This window comes from Panulirus ornatus, chromosome 20 (genome assembly GCF_036320965.1).
Source record: "Panulirus ornatus isolate Po-2019 chromosome 20, ASM3632096v1, whole genome shotgun sequence".
Taxonomy (NCBI): domain Eukaryota; kingdom Metazoa; phylum Arthropoda; class Malacostraca; order Decapoda; family Palinuridae; genus Panulirus; species Panulirus ornatus.
This window is the reverse complement of record NC_092243.1, coordinates 14,031,871-14,047,595: the sequence shown is the minus strand read 5'-3', so window position 1 is coordinate 14,047,595 and position 15,725 is coordinate 14,031,871.

Here is a 15,725-nt window from a genome sequence, read left to right as displayed (position 1 = left end):
TCCTCCTTCCTCGGTAGCATGGTTCCGGTCATGACAATAGACCTCTGTACATTCATTGTTCATTGTACATTCGGACTGAAAAAATAATCCATAATGACGTATCTCCTGTCAGCTAAACCTTACAGAAACTGAGGTCGGTTACCCATTAAAGAAGTACACACAGACGCGTTAAAATTGTCCTCATTCTCACAGAGGGTTATGGCTATGACCACCGTGTGGAGGGCAGCTTTGAGCGAGCAGCATATGACATGCCTGACTCTGAGTTGTACCCAAACACTTTACACATTCACTTTATAGATGAAAGCTTGGAATTCTTGAGTATCCATTTCCTGAGTGTTGTCGATGATTTATTCATCATGGTTCCAATATATATATATATATATATATATATATATATATATATATATATATATATTATACTTGCACTTAACCTGCCGTCTCCCGCGTTAGCGAGGTAGCGCAAAGAAGCAGACGAGGGATGGCCCAACCCACCCACATACACATGTATATACATAAACGCCCAAACACGCACATATACATACATATACATGCACAGACATATATATGTATACACATATACATATCCATACTTGCTGCCTTCAACCATTCTTGTCGCAACCCCTCTACACACGAAATAGTATTCCCCCCCCCCCCCCCCACCCCTCTAGCGAGGCAGCGCTAGGAACAGACAAAAAAAAAAAGCTACATTCGTTCACACTCAGTCTCTAGCTATCATGTATAATGTACCGAAACCACAGCTCCCTTTCCACATCCAGGCCCCACAGACCACCTCTCCATGGTTGACCCCAGACGCTTCAAATGCCCTGGTTCAATCCATTGACAGCACGTCGACCCCGGTACACCACATCGTTCCAATTCACTCTATTCCTGGCACACCTTTCACCCTCCTGCATATTCAGGCCCCGATCACTCAAAATCATTTTCACTCCATCTTTCCACCTCCAATTAGGTCTCCCTCTTCTCCTCGTTCCCTCCACTTCTGACACATATATCCTCTTGGTCAATCTTTTCTCACTCATTCTCTCCATGTGCCCAAACCATTTCAAAACACCCTCTTCTGCTCTCTCAACCACGCTCTTTTTATTTCCACACATCTCTCTTACCCTTACGTTACTTACTCGATCAAACCACCTCACACCACACATTGTCCTCAAACATCTCATTTCCAGCACATCCATCCTCCTGCGCACAACTCTATCCATAGCCCACGCCTCGCAACCATACAACATTGTTGGAACCACTATTCCTTCAAACATACCCATTTTTGCTTTCCGAGATATTGTTCTCGACTTCCACACATTCTTCAAGGCTCCCAGAATTTCCGCCCCCTCCCCCACCCTATGATCCACTTCCGCTTCCATGGTTCCATCCGCTGCCAGATCCACTCCCAGATATCCAAAACACTTTACTTCCTCCAGTTTTTCTCCATTCAAACTTACCTCCCAATTGACTTGACCCTCAACCCTACTGTACCTCATAACCTTGCTCTTATTCACATTTACTCTTAACTTTCTTCTTTCACACACTTTACAAAACTCAGTCACCAGCTTCTGCAGTTTCTCACATGAATCAGCCACCAGGGCTGTATCATCAGTGAACAACAACTGACTCACTTCCCAAGCTCTCTCATCCCCAACAGACTTCATACTTGCCCCTCTTTCCAAAACTCTTGCATTCACCTCCCTAACAACCCCATCCATAAACAAATTAAACAACCATGGAGACATCACACACCCCTGCCTCAAACCTACATTCACTGAGAACCAATCACTTTCCTCTCTTCCTACACGTACACATGCCTTACATCCTCGATGAAAACTTTTCACTGCTTCAAACAACTTGCCTCCCACACCATATATTCTTAATACCTTCCACAGAGCATTTCTGTCAACTCTATCATATGCCTTGTCCAGATCCATAAATGCTACATACAAATCCATTTGCTTTTCCAAGTATTTCTCACATACATTCTTCAAAGCAAACACCTGATCCACACATCCTCTACCACTTCTGAAACCACACTGCTCTTCCCCAATCTGATGCTCTGTACATGCCTTCACCCTCTCAATCAATACCCTCCCATATGATTTCCCAGGAATACTCGTCAAACTTATACCTCTGGCATTTGACTTTTATCCCCTTTGCCTTTGTACAATGGCACTATGCAAGCATTCCGCCAGTCCTCAGGTACCTCACCATGAGTCATACATACATTAAATAACCTTACCAACCAGTCAACAATTCAGTCACCCCCTTTTTTAATAAATTCCACTGCAATACCATCCAAACCTGCTGCCTTGCCGGCTTTCATCTTCCGCAAAGCTTTTACTACCTCTTCTCTTGATGGAGAGAGATGGGTGATTATTGGTGCATATGCACCTGGGCATGAGAAGAAAGATCATGAGAGGCAAGTGCTTTGGGAGCAGCTGAATGAGTGTGTTAGTGGTTTTGATGCACGAGACCGGGTTATAGTGATGGGTGATTTGAATGCAAAGGTGAGTAATGTGGGAGTTGGAATAATTGGTATACATGGGGTGTTCAGTGTTGTAAATGGAAATGGTGAAGAGCTTGTAGATTTATGTGCTGAAAAAGGACTGGTGATTGGGAATACCTGGTTTAAAAAGCGAGATATACATAAGTATACGTATGTAAGTAGGAGAGATGGCCAGAGAGCGTTATTGGATTACGTGTTAATTGACAGGCGCGCGAAAGAGAGAATTTTGGATGTTAATGTGCTGAGAGGTGCAACTGGAGGGATGTCTGATCATTATCTTGTGGAGGCTAAGGTGAAGATTTGTATGGGTTTTCAGAAAAGAAGAGTGAATGTTGGGGTGAAGAGGGTGGTGAGAGTAAGTGAGCTTGGGAAGGAGACTTGTGTGAGGAAGTACCAGGAGAGACTGAGTACAGAATGAAAAAAGGTGAGACAATGGAAGTAAGGGGAGTGGGGGAGGAATGGGATGTATTTAGGGAATCAGTGATGGATTGCGCAAAAGATGCTTGTGGCATGAGAAGAGTGGGAGGTGGGTTGATTAGAAAGGGTAGTGAGTGGTGGGATGAAGAAGTAAGATTATTAGTGAAAGAGAAGAGGGAGGCATTTGGACGATTTTTGCAGGGAGAAAATGCAATTGAGTGGGAGATGTATAAAAGAAAGAGACAGGAGGTCAAGAGAAAGGTGCAAGAGGTGAAAAAGAGGGCAAATGAGAGTTGGGGTGAGAGAGTATCATTAAATTTTAGGGAGAATAAAAAGATGTTCTGGAAGGAGGTAAATAAAGTGCGTAAGACAAGGGAGCAAATGGGAACTTCAGTGAAGGGCGCAAATGGGGAGGTGATAACAAGTAGTGGTGATGTGAGAAGGAGATGGAGTGAGTATTTTGAAGGTTTGTTGAATGTGTTTGATGATAGAGTGGCAGATATAGGGTGTTTTGGTCGAGGTGGTGTGCAAAGTGAGAGGGTTAGGGAAAATGATTTGGTAAAAATATAAAGGATGGAGTGAAAAAGATTTTGAGCGACTGGGGTCTGATCATGCAGGGGATGAAAGGCTTGCACAGGATAGAGTGAACTGAAGCCATGTGTTATACAGGGGTCGACGTCCTCTCAGTGGAATAAACCAGGGTATGTGAAGCTTTCTGGGTAAACATGGATGTAAGCAGATGCGGCCTTTCCTTGTGCCATGCGACCTTTCTTTGTTCCTGGCGGTACCCTGCTATGGCGGGACACGGCGATCGAGTATACATATATATATACACATATATATATATATATATATATATATATATATATATATATATATATATATATATATATATATATATATATATATATATATATATATATATATGTAATCCGTGTGTGTGTGTGTGTGTGTGTGTGCAGCAAGTAAATATGATATTATCCAACCACATGCACTTCGCGTTATTTCCCATTCTTGTTTTTTATTCTTTGATTTTTTGATGTCTGAAACAATAATCTTGATCGGAATTTGTACCTAAAAGACAGTTTCTTACAAAACACTTACTTTTACCCGTACTTAACTGGTTATATGTTCGTTAATCAATATGAAAAGTAGTATGATATATACCGCTCTATTATCATTTCTTCGCGTACTATACGCTGATAAACTAAAATACATATGCGAAAATCTTTTGAAAATTCAAGATAGATTTTCATGTATTGGATATACTCCATAAACATCGTATCACTTTCACATCGAGCGTGGCTGTATAACAAAACATAATTTTATCGTTAATTCTTTCGTTTATATCTAAATTGTAGTTGAGGACCATGGTTCCGAACTATTACTTCAACTGACGCTGTTTTTAGCGAAAGAAATATGAACAAGACTAAAATCGTCAAAATCTCATGTATCATAAAATCTCGTAAGTTTGTCTGAATTACATTTCTTCGTGGCATCAGCACCTAACCTTAAGATCGCTAAATAGTAACCATCGACTTTTTGCTGGATTAGCAAAATATTTGGATCATCTGGATACCGATCACATAAGACTTTCCTAAATCTCCTTGGATGATCCCGTCTCCCGGGTACACTAATGTCGCGGTCAGTAAATCTACATTTCTTTTCGCGAACAATACACACCTTGCAAGGGAAAAGCTATTTCAATAAGTCTCGACCTAAACTCTCTTTTCTCTGTTGCCGCTCTGTCTTTCCAGAGCCCTTCGCACTTTTCGAGTAAGGCTTTCGCCTCGAGAAAGACTCAGATCTTTCGTGAGGCCAATGAGGAAAGAGGAAGAAAAGCAAGATGCTTTGTAGCCTTTGTGAGCATTAAGCCTAGTGTAAGCGCTTACCTTCCTGGAGCTTCCACTGGGAAACAATGTGGAATTACGTCGGTCTCGTCCTTATAAGCCCCTTACGAGACTAGATCTAAAGTGAATTTTAACAATGCACGAACATAATGTCGTTAATCCTCGGACGAGCGTCTCAATGAACTTGGTCGTCGACTATCAATGAATATTCGTTCAACCGTAAATAACGAACCAGATGAGGTGTGGATAGGTATTACGCAGCTTGAGGTGTAACGTATTGATGACAATTTGTTTGGACTAGCTGGCGAGCATTTATTTTAATGGCTTAATTTTTGAGATATAGAACAGTCAACATTGTGACAGCTAGGTAATCAGTTGTCGACATCTTAATCTCCTCCTTCAGTAAAAAAGAAAAAAGCACACACACACACATATATATATATATATATATATATATATATATATATATATATATATATATATATATATATATATATATATATATACATATATATTATCCCTGGGGATAGGGGATTAAGAATGCTTCCCACGTATTCCCTGCGTGTCGTAGAAGGCGACTAAAAGGGGAGGGAGCGGGGGGCTGGAAATCCTCCCCTCTCGTTTTTTTTTCTTTTTTTTTTTAATTTTCCAAAAGAAGGAACAGAGGGGGCCAGGTGAGGATATTCCAAAAAAGGCCCAGTCCTCTGTTCTTAACGCTACCTCGCTAACGCGGGAAATGGCGAATAGTTTAAAAGAAAAAGAATATATAAATATATCAAACTATTTTTTTTTCAAACTATTCGCCATTTCCCGCATTAGCGAGGTAGCGTTAAGAACAGAGGACTGGGCCTTTGGGGGAATATCCTCACCTGGCCCCCTTCTCTGTTCCTTTTTTTGGAAAAATCAAAAAAAGATAGAGAGGGGAGGATTTCCAGCCCCTCGCTCCCTCCCCTTTTAGTCGCCTTCTACGACGCGCAGGGAGTACGTGGGAAGTATTCTTTCCCCCCTATCCCCATATATACATATATATATATATATATATATATATATATATATATATATATATATATATATATATATATATATATATATTGAAAAGGATCACAATTTTGTGCGTGATCAAGTATATTCCTAAGAGTCCACGGGGAAAATGACGAAAATGATAACCAGTTAAGTCATATTTTTTTGGTAATGAACAGATTGCATGGCGTAACGGCCAGAAAGTAGCTTTACACTTTATTTGATCATGAAGAGCATAGTAACGTTTGATTCACTAAGAATAACTGAGATAATGATTATCAATGACTCAAATATCTTTGGCACTTTATGATTGTAATAAAGATCTTTTTTGGAATTTCATTTTCGCACACTTGTAAACCATGAACAGCTGTTGTTGTGATTTTCGTTTGCTTATGAGCTCGCCACTGTACTAATCAAGAATCTCATTTTTCATGAATTTTACGTTTTCAGAGAGAGAGAGAGAGAGAGAGAGAGAGAGAGAGAGAGAGAGAGAGAGAGAGAGAGAGAGGCCCGGCTAGGTTAGATTGACCCAGGCCATTGCTGGTTCTCGACGCTGCTGTGACATATCTTGGTTCCTCACTGTTTACCTACACACGTAGAGATTATGAACATTGTGACAACAGTTCCATGTGTACTTACGTTACTATGACTGCTGATATCGTTGACGTACGTAAATATGTTGGTTAAATATTTTTGTGTAGTTTTGAAATGTTGTCAGTCTGTGATTTATTATGTTACGTTTTCCCCCTTTCATCTCTCCGTATCCCGTTTTCTTTCTTCTTCCTTCTTGATGTTGTTATACATTCTGATCCTCGAGTATAGTGCTTGATATGTTTTAAGGATACCGTGACTCCTATGAGTACTTGTTAAAAAGAAATGTAAATACATTTTATGAAGAAAACACCCTAATGATACCGTAAAAATTTGGTCTCTGGTTTAAACATGGCTTACGCTGGTGTTAGTTTGAGTCGAATTTACTTGATTTTAGGTTACGATTGTTGACGAAAAAAAAAAGAAGAAAATGCTTTAGGGTAGAAATACGATGTTGCAAACCGCCATCAGTGGCGTTAAGAGCCAGCAAGGACCCTGAGGCAAACGACCTCACTGGGGTCCTTTTTTTTCTCTCCTGTTTTGAATGATTAAAAAAAAAAAGTTTATAAAAGTGATCCTGCAGCGAGCTTATCAACTAAGCAAAAAACGTCACACCATCAGCTTTTTTTTTTAGCTCGTGGTACAAGTGTAAAGAAGTATATAATTAACATATATCTTTAACATCTATGAATCCACAACAATATATATTCTTTTTCTTGACAGTGTATTGAATAAGTACTCCCCTTGTGCGACGTTAGGTGGTACTGTATAAGATCATCCTAAGCACGGCTAATATAATTGGGAACAGAATGTTGAGTTTCAACTTGTGGAAACTGTTCAACCGTCGAAGCAGTGATGCCAGGTGTTTACATGGCGTTGTGGCTTGCCTCACCCACTCACTGTCCTTCGCGTCTGTCAACCGTCAGCAAGCAGCACAGACGAGCGGACAGAGGAAGCCGAGTGGCATATTCTGTAATGTACTTTGTGTATTGTGTAGTGATGAAGAAGTGAAGACGTGGATTAATTGGAATTTCAAACATACAGGATCTCTGGCAAGGAGCGACCCCCTTCTCTACTTCGCATGGAGGAGTTAGCACGACTGCTGATATTGGCAAGGCAATGTTCGGCATACTAATACAGAGTTCTGTCTTCTGAAATATGGTAAGTGTTTATTGGAACGATAGGTTATAGCTAGGTTAATGCTACGGTCTAGTTCACGTCATTCATTGATTAGGTTACAATACATTTCTTTTACATTAGCTTAATTTTTGACTGAATATCTTTATGCACTGTATATGTTTTCATCCCACTATTTATCTGATCGAAAATCCCGGCCAATTAGTGGTGAGCTCATGATTCTTTTTGTCATCTTTGTACCTACAGATGATTAATACTTGTTTCCAGTCAATCATATTTGAATAATTTCGGCCAATTATTAGGATTTTTGGGTAAACAAATTACTCGGCGTGGTGCGATAAGCCACGTATTAGCAGAGCAAACTATTGTATCACCTTCTGTCTTTTAGCGATTTGCATACCGTCATAGTAAATATTCATCTGAATATATGCTAGCTATGTAAGGTCTGTCCCTAATATTATGTAATTAAACTTAATGTATAAACCATTAAACTATAAAGGCAATTTAAGCAAGTACATCAAAGGATTTTGATAATAACATAAGAATTAGGAATTTGAGTATAGGTACGTCGTATATATTTGGTGAAAACTGAATATTTTTCTGCACTTGACATATTTTGCCATTTCATTAAATGTACAGAAATATGTAAATGGATCAAAATTCAAGGTTGATAAAACGGCAGAAATGAATCCTGTTATTACGACTGAAACAAGAAATTTGAAGTACGTATACTGTGTGTGTGTGTGTTTGGTCAGAGGTTAGAGATTTGTTCAGTTAAACAAACTGTAAAATATGGGAAGGGGGGCAAGGAGCGGGAAGTTAACCATAATATGAAATGCAAAGAAGGTAAAAAAAACAGGTGGGCTATTTATCTGGTTGAGACCTTTTCTGGTTACTTTTCCTGTATGTACCTCTTTGTAAACATTGTTGTCTGTGCTAGTTACTTTTTATGCGTCATGTTGCGTATTGTCTTACTGTGATAATCAGCCTAAGCTCTCGTGCATAAGGGTAGCCTGGGAGTTGAAGGTGTGTGGAAATGCTCCTCACCCCTGGTTGTCCGGTCGCTGAGCACTAGTGGTTGCCATTCAGTAACTGTCTGATACCAGGCGGCTTAAGGTGAAAAGTTGCACAGTGTTGTGTGGCGTTCAAGCAGACGACGCCTCTACCCAGGTTTCAACCTTCGCTTCGTTTGGTTCACCCTCGCTGGGTTCTTTCCTCGCCCGTATGTGGGAGTGTTCCTTGTTTGTCTTCTGTCAGCAACTACATTGCCGTATAGAACTACATACCTAGGAATCCAGCTTAGGATAACACATGGATAACGAATTGGTATAGTATCGAATCGGTGTTAATGACTCGTAGTTATGAGCTGTATCATGGTCGAGTCATCTTAACAGCAATTAATTCCACCTGAAGTGAGGAAAACAGTTTTTCTTAAGACTTTTGAGGTTGAGGGTAGTAAAAAGATGCAGCAGCACGTAAGGTTCACAGAAGTGTCAGTGTAGTAAACAAGAGTTTGGAGGTGTTACGGTGAGTGATAGATATAGCATGTGATTGTAACAGTAAAGGATTTTGAAGAGATTTGGTGGTGGTGGCAGGCATAATCGTAGGTCAGCAACAGGAGATACCTAGGAGAGGATCAGGGGATACGTAGGTTGTTAACTTCCAGGGACCTGAAACTGATAAACATTGCTGTCATCCACTCTCTATCTCTCTCGCATTCAGTTGCCAATCCTTCTTGCTTCACGTTAACAATATGTGAACCATTATGATTACCAAGATGCTGACATCATGCCAAATGGTGTATTATTAAGAATTTGTCCTGTGATCGTCATGTATTGATAACCTGGCTACACCAGCACCTTTCGTGTCTCCCTCGCTCCGTGTAGCTGGCTCCTGTTTTCATCCTCCAAAGCCTTGTTCCTCACGCTGCCTCCTCTTGTCCAGAACCATACCTCTACTGGAATGCACCGCTTCTCTATTGTGATACGCGGGAAATATATAAAGAAAGCCTGAAAAAATAGCATTAATAAATTTCTCTATTTTGAGTTACTAAAGAAATAGTTTTTAGATTTTAATACTCATTATATTCTCGGCTAGACTAGTATGACCAAGGTTATATTTCCTACCTTGGTTTAATGTTATAAAACTACTACTTTGTTGCTCAACATGCATGAGCAGAAATAAGCACATTACTCTTTGTTTGTCTTAAGGTATACAGCATAGCATGTTGTTTACAGTATATTGTAAACAGTTAATAAATGTACTAATATGAAGGCCAGTCACCTTGTGTATCGATGACATCATTTTTCTCGTAAATCATGGAAGTCGACAAAGGTTGAGGGAAATGTTATGAATTCCCAAACCATCTTTAGCTTTTCTCGCCTGGCTTGGCGGGTTCGGTCCATACCCATGTCCCAGTCTCGAATTTTCCAAAAGTTCTCGATTAGTTTCACCTCGCATCCTCTGGTCGACCAGTTGATGGTTTCACTTCTGGATGTCGTTCCCACCTCTGCCTTACAGTGTCGCTGGTATAGACTAATAGGCTCAGGGTGAGGGATTGACATGGCTCTAATTGACTGTAAAAATATTTTCCATAATGTGACTGTAATCTACAGTGGAGAATGTACCTACCAGAAGTCTCTGCTCCCCGGCCCACATGCAGTCCCAACATGTTCACATTAACACCAACTCCTGGCTGCTTCCTGAATGTTTTGGCAATGAAACTGGCGTCGAGTGGTTTCCAGCAGTGGTGCAACCCTACTTCTAATGATGAGGATAACTTTTCCTCCGGAAACATTGTATTTCTTCAGAAACTGAGGTCATCTGCTAGGTGTTTTAAGATGAAGTGTAGGAGAAATTTCCTCTGAATTTCGATAGATTTTTCGTTCTTGGCTGGAGTGTGACAGTGTATGGTATATGACTTCAGCCGTCGGCTAATTGCTTAGGAGTGGTAATGGAGCAGTGTGTGGTATATGATTTCAACCGTAAGCTAGTTTAGGAGTGGTAGTGGAGTTGCAGGTCTCTTATGTGCTGGACAGCTGACAACAACGGTCTATTGTCAACAGCTCAACCGGGCCACCTCCTGGTTTGTGGTGACCCGAGGCCGTCTACGTTTTGGTTCCGACACTAGTGATCTCCCCTCCTGCTAATGGATCCACCTCTGAACTGTTCGCGTACAAACTTCGACAGTGGTTTAACATCTCTAGTGACCGTAACACCATCACACCTACCTCGCTGGGTGATGACTTCAACCGACTTTGCTTTCCTTGGGGCCATACCTAAGAAAGACTTAGACAAATAAAGAGCAAGTTATGTTATCTTCGCTGAGTCCTCTTCTTGATCACCCTAGTCATGATCCAGAGCAAACACGTGACCTCAGGCTGCGCCGTAACTGAGGAAGATAGACAAGTATAGAACACGTAGTGTTGCTGCTACCACAGGATATCCTTCATGACCAAGTGGGCTGCATCGTCCACAGAAAATGTGGAACAGGGGTAAGATTTATTTTCCCCAATGGATCACAGAGGATTGAAGACACCATATGGTTGTTTTACTCACAACTCTTCACCCATACCGAACTACGCCATCGGTTGGCATGTATTGTGCTGCTGCTTCGGATTCGCTCGTTTGAGATTGACGGGATTAGCGAACAACGTTAAGGTGACGAGCAAACGTTTGTGGATGACTGTGCATGAACGCATGGGATGACATGCTCGACTGAATACCAACTCGCCTGGTCCACTGTGTAGTCGAGATCTTTTGTTGTTGGCGAGTCTAAAAACATGACTTATGTATAGGCTTGTTTTTAGCAGTAGTACTACATCTATTTCGTCCTTTATCACTGCTTGTTGGATCCTTGACGCTGATCATTCCAGTTTGAGATCTTAAAAAGTGTATTGGATTGTGTGTCGGATCCTTTAGTTCTTGTCAGCTACGTGAACAGGTTCATTCCGTCGTCTTTCGCCATAATCACTGAAAGTTCCACTGAGCGTCGTGTATTGTCCACTGTAACTCTTTCACCTCCATAACCTTTTTTCTCTAATCAGTTGTCCATTGATCCACTGCACGATCTTCATGAATGACCCGGGTAATAGTTATGATCATTTGACTCTGTCATCTCCGTGAGCTTATCCACCCATCGTCATCCATCATTGTTAGTGACGATTCCGTTGACACGCATGTGTGACACCTGTTCCGAATCCATGCGAACCCGAGGTTGAAAGTTGCTGAATCTTTTGTCCTGGTTGATAAGGGGTGTTTAGTTTTCACTGCTGCAGTCGGCTGGTTTGTTTGTGACCCAACGCCCCTGCAGCTTGAATTCACCTGTAGTTTGACTAGTTCTCGATGACCCTCAAGTTTTCTATTTTCTTTTTTCTTGTATACCTTTTACCCGGATTATAGTGCCGAAATCCACAAGGATGTTTCAAGAATCCTCATTTTCCCTTGGGAGAAGTACGAAGTTCTAGCGTGGTTCGTGTTTACGTAAGATCTGCTGGTGCGGTTGAACATAGATACAGGGACGAGGCTGTAGAGCAGGGATGAACTATCGTCTCAAAAAAAAGAAAAAAAAACTTCCTGTTTATCATAAGGATAATGACTCCTTGAGGAGATGGGACATACGGCCTGTACCGCCTCTGAACTGGTCACCTTTCCAAGAAGTGCGCCGTCGAATGTTGCTTGGAGCAGACCCCGCACCTTTCCCTGCAAGTGAATCTAGCTCTCGCATACCCAAACCTCTGAGAGCTGCAGCACCTCGTCAGATCATTGATCTACCCTCTATGTTTGAAATACCGGCAGTGTCTTTCCTTTCCTGCCTCCCTCTGAGGCAGTGGAGGATCACCTCTATGACTGAGATGTTTTACTTACCCACAGTTCTTTGCTCTGCCCACTGTACATGAAGCTTCTTTAATACACTACTCAGACTCTGCACAGTGTATCCTAGTCGCATCGTCTTGGTCGCTTAATCATCCCAGTTTACTTTAACATAGTTCATAGTTTTTCCTGGTAGCTGATGTTCTTACTCTAGGACATCCTGGGCTTTCTTGTTTTCACTTTAAACTGCCTGCCCCTTGAGGTCATGAAGTATCGAAGAATATATCTCTACGTTTATGGAAATAAACTCTAATAACTTCATCTATCTATCGAAGCTAAGTTCCTCTGGGAACTGGAATTTAGCACCTTTAAAAGCAAGCTGACATCTCCACCTCCTGGGCAGTTCTTAAGACGTCGTGAAGTCTATTGTCTTCCTTCTCTTGCTTCTTGCATTTTGTATTTAGCCGTTGGTTTCTTCTCCTGCACTAATGTGTTATCATACTCTAATTACATACGTGGCGAGGCCTTCCTATGCCTAGCTAGCACCAAGGATAAGTAAAACCATCCTGCTTGGTAGGCAGTCTAAGTATTTGGTATTCTGAGTGATAGTTCGGCAATGATAATACAAGCTAAGTCCAAGAAACAATACACACACAGTATACTAGGTTTAAAGCAGCTCATAGAAATTTCATTAAGGTTGTTACAAATGCGTACTGGATGATATGTTAGGTATTTTCAGGTGTTCTCCTTTCGAACGTCGGGCAGTTGAGTATCAGCCTCTGTACATAGGAGGCATTTAGTAAGTACAGAGATTCATGAGACTAATTTTCTGAGTACGCGCCATCCAAAGACAAGGGCCCAATCTGACGAATTTTTAACATGGTCTCGACAGTGTATATAAGATGAGGGATGTTAGTAATACAAGCGCCCAAGCAAGGCGGTGATGTGACTGATCCAAACATCAAATAGTCGCTTATTTAGCTTGGCAGTTATCTTCAGTGTGTTCATTACAGTTTACATTGCAAGGACGATCTTTAATTGACAGAGACCACTTTCCTCTTCTTAAAGACTAAAGTAATGATGTAAGAAAATTTCAAGCTGGTAATTTGTAGTCATTCCATAGAACTGAATAATCTCTTTCAACTCTACTAACGTTGACCTATGCACACCATGAACTCGTATCGTCTTCACTAGAAAAAAAAATGCACCAAGCATGTCAACATTATTTCAAATTATCTGATTTGTATAAGATAATATGCTCGGTACCGGTGTAGTAAACTATAATCATTAATTGGGGTGTGTGATGTCTCCATGTTTGTTTAATTTGTTTATGGATGGGGTTGTTAGGGAGGTGAATGCAAGAGTTTTGGAAAGAGGGGCAAGTATACAGTCTGTTGCGGATGAGAGTGACTGGGAAGCGAGTCGGTTGTTGTTCGCTGATGATACAGCGCTGGTGGCTGATTCATGGGAGAAACTGCAGAAGCTGGTGACTGATTTTGGTAAACTGTGTAAAAGAAGAAAGTTGAGAGTAAATGTGAATAAGAGCAAGGTTATTAGGTACAGTAGGGTTGAGAGTCAAGTCAGTTGGGAGGTAAGTTTGAATGGAGAAAAACTGGAGGAAGTGAAGTGCTGTAGATATCTGGGAGTGGATTTGGCAGCGGATGGAACCATAGAAGCGGAAGTGAATCATAGGGTGGGGAGGGGGGCGAAAGTTCTGGGAGCCTTGAAGAATGTGTGGAAGTCGAGAACATTATCTCGGAAAGCAAAAATGGGTATGTTTGAAAGAATAGTGGTTCCAACAATGTTGTATGGTTGCGAGGCGTGGACTATGGACAGAGTTGTGCGGAGGGGGGTGGATGTGCTGGAAATGAGATGTTTGAGGACAATATGTTGTGTGAAGTGGTTTGATCGAGTAAGTAATAATAGGGTAAGAGAGATGTGTGGCAATAAAAAGAGTGTGGTTGAGAGAGCAGAAGAGGGTGTTTTTGAAATGGTTTGGTCACATTGAGAGAATGAGTGAGGAAAAATTGACCAAGAGTATATATGTGTTTGAGGTGAAGGGAACGAGAAGAAGTAGGAGACCTAATTGGAGGTGGAAAGATGGAGTGAAAAAGATTTTGAGTGATCGGGGCCTGAACATGCAGGAGGGTGAAAGGCGTGCAAGGAATAGAGTAAATTGGAACGATGTGGTATACCGGGGTCGACGCCCTGTCAGTGGATTGAACCAGGGCTTGTGAAGCGTCTGGGGTAAACCATGGGAAATTCTGTGGGGCTTGGATGTTGAAAGGGAGCTGTGGTTTCAATGCATTATTACATGACAGCTAGAGACTGAGTGTGAACGAATGGGGCCTACGTTGTCTTCCTCGCGCTACCTCGCACACATAAAGAGGGGAAGGGGTTGTTATTTCATGTGTGGTGGGGTGGCGATGGGAATGAATAAAGGTAGAAAGTATGAATTATGTACATGTGTATATATGTATATGTCTCTGGTGTCCTACTGTCGAGGGACATAATCATCAAACCGGTAAAGGGAAGTAAAAGACAATGTTTTTTCATTAAGAACAAGCACCTGGGGTACATTTGAGAAGTAGCACAGACATAGCAGAACCATTGATATTTATAGATACATCTGATAAGAGTATAAATGAAAACAATTCTCTCCTGTGAAAGGAGACTAAAGGTTTTCTTGTGGTTTTTATTTTCAAAAATCAAGGTTTGGGCACTTTATTTTTTCTGAGTCAATTGACGCAATCAGATCTTGATAGGCAGTTGTCGTAGACACATTTCATATTTACTTCATTCATTAAGGTCACTGAATCGGTGGATCTCGACCACTATCACAATAACAGACTAAACCTCTAAAGCACTGAGTGGTCTGATGATGCTGTCGTCATTTATTTTCCTATTTGTATCTTGCTGATGCAAAGATCAGACAGAGGAAAAGACCATAATTCAGGCTGCATTTCTCTGGAATTCTAGTCTACTGAGACGGACCTGCTGAGAAATACCTTTCTACAAGCTCAGCACAATGGACAGGGTGAAAAATGTATACGTTGGAACGAGATCTAAACCACTGGTTTTCCTACTTTGAGGTGAACGACAACTATAAAGGCACATTATTTCCTCAACCATATCGTGGGCATAATTCAACCAGTTTGCATGACATCTGGTAGAAATTTTTCTCGTTACCTACCCTATATCAAGCAGACTTAAGATTTTTTATTTGATCATTTTGTGGCTCTCCTTTATGGGTCAAATGTCAATAAAAATTCTTTTTGCAGTTAAAACAAAGGAATTAAAGGAATTGGAACACCAACAGAACACTGGATCCTTTTTGAGGCTCTTTGTGATGGCAGACGATACCATAGATCCGCCGATTTGTG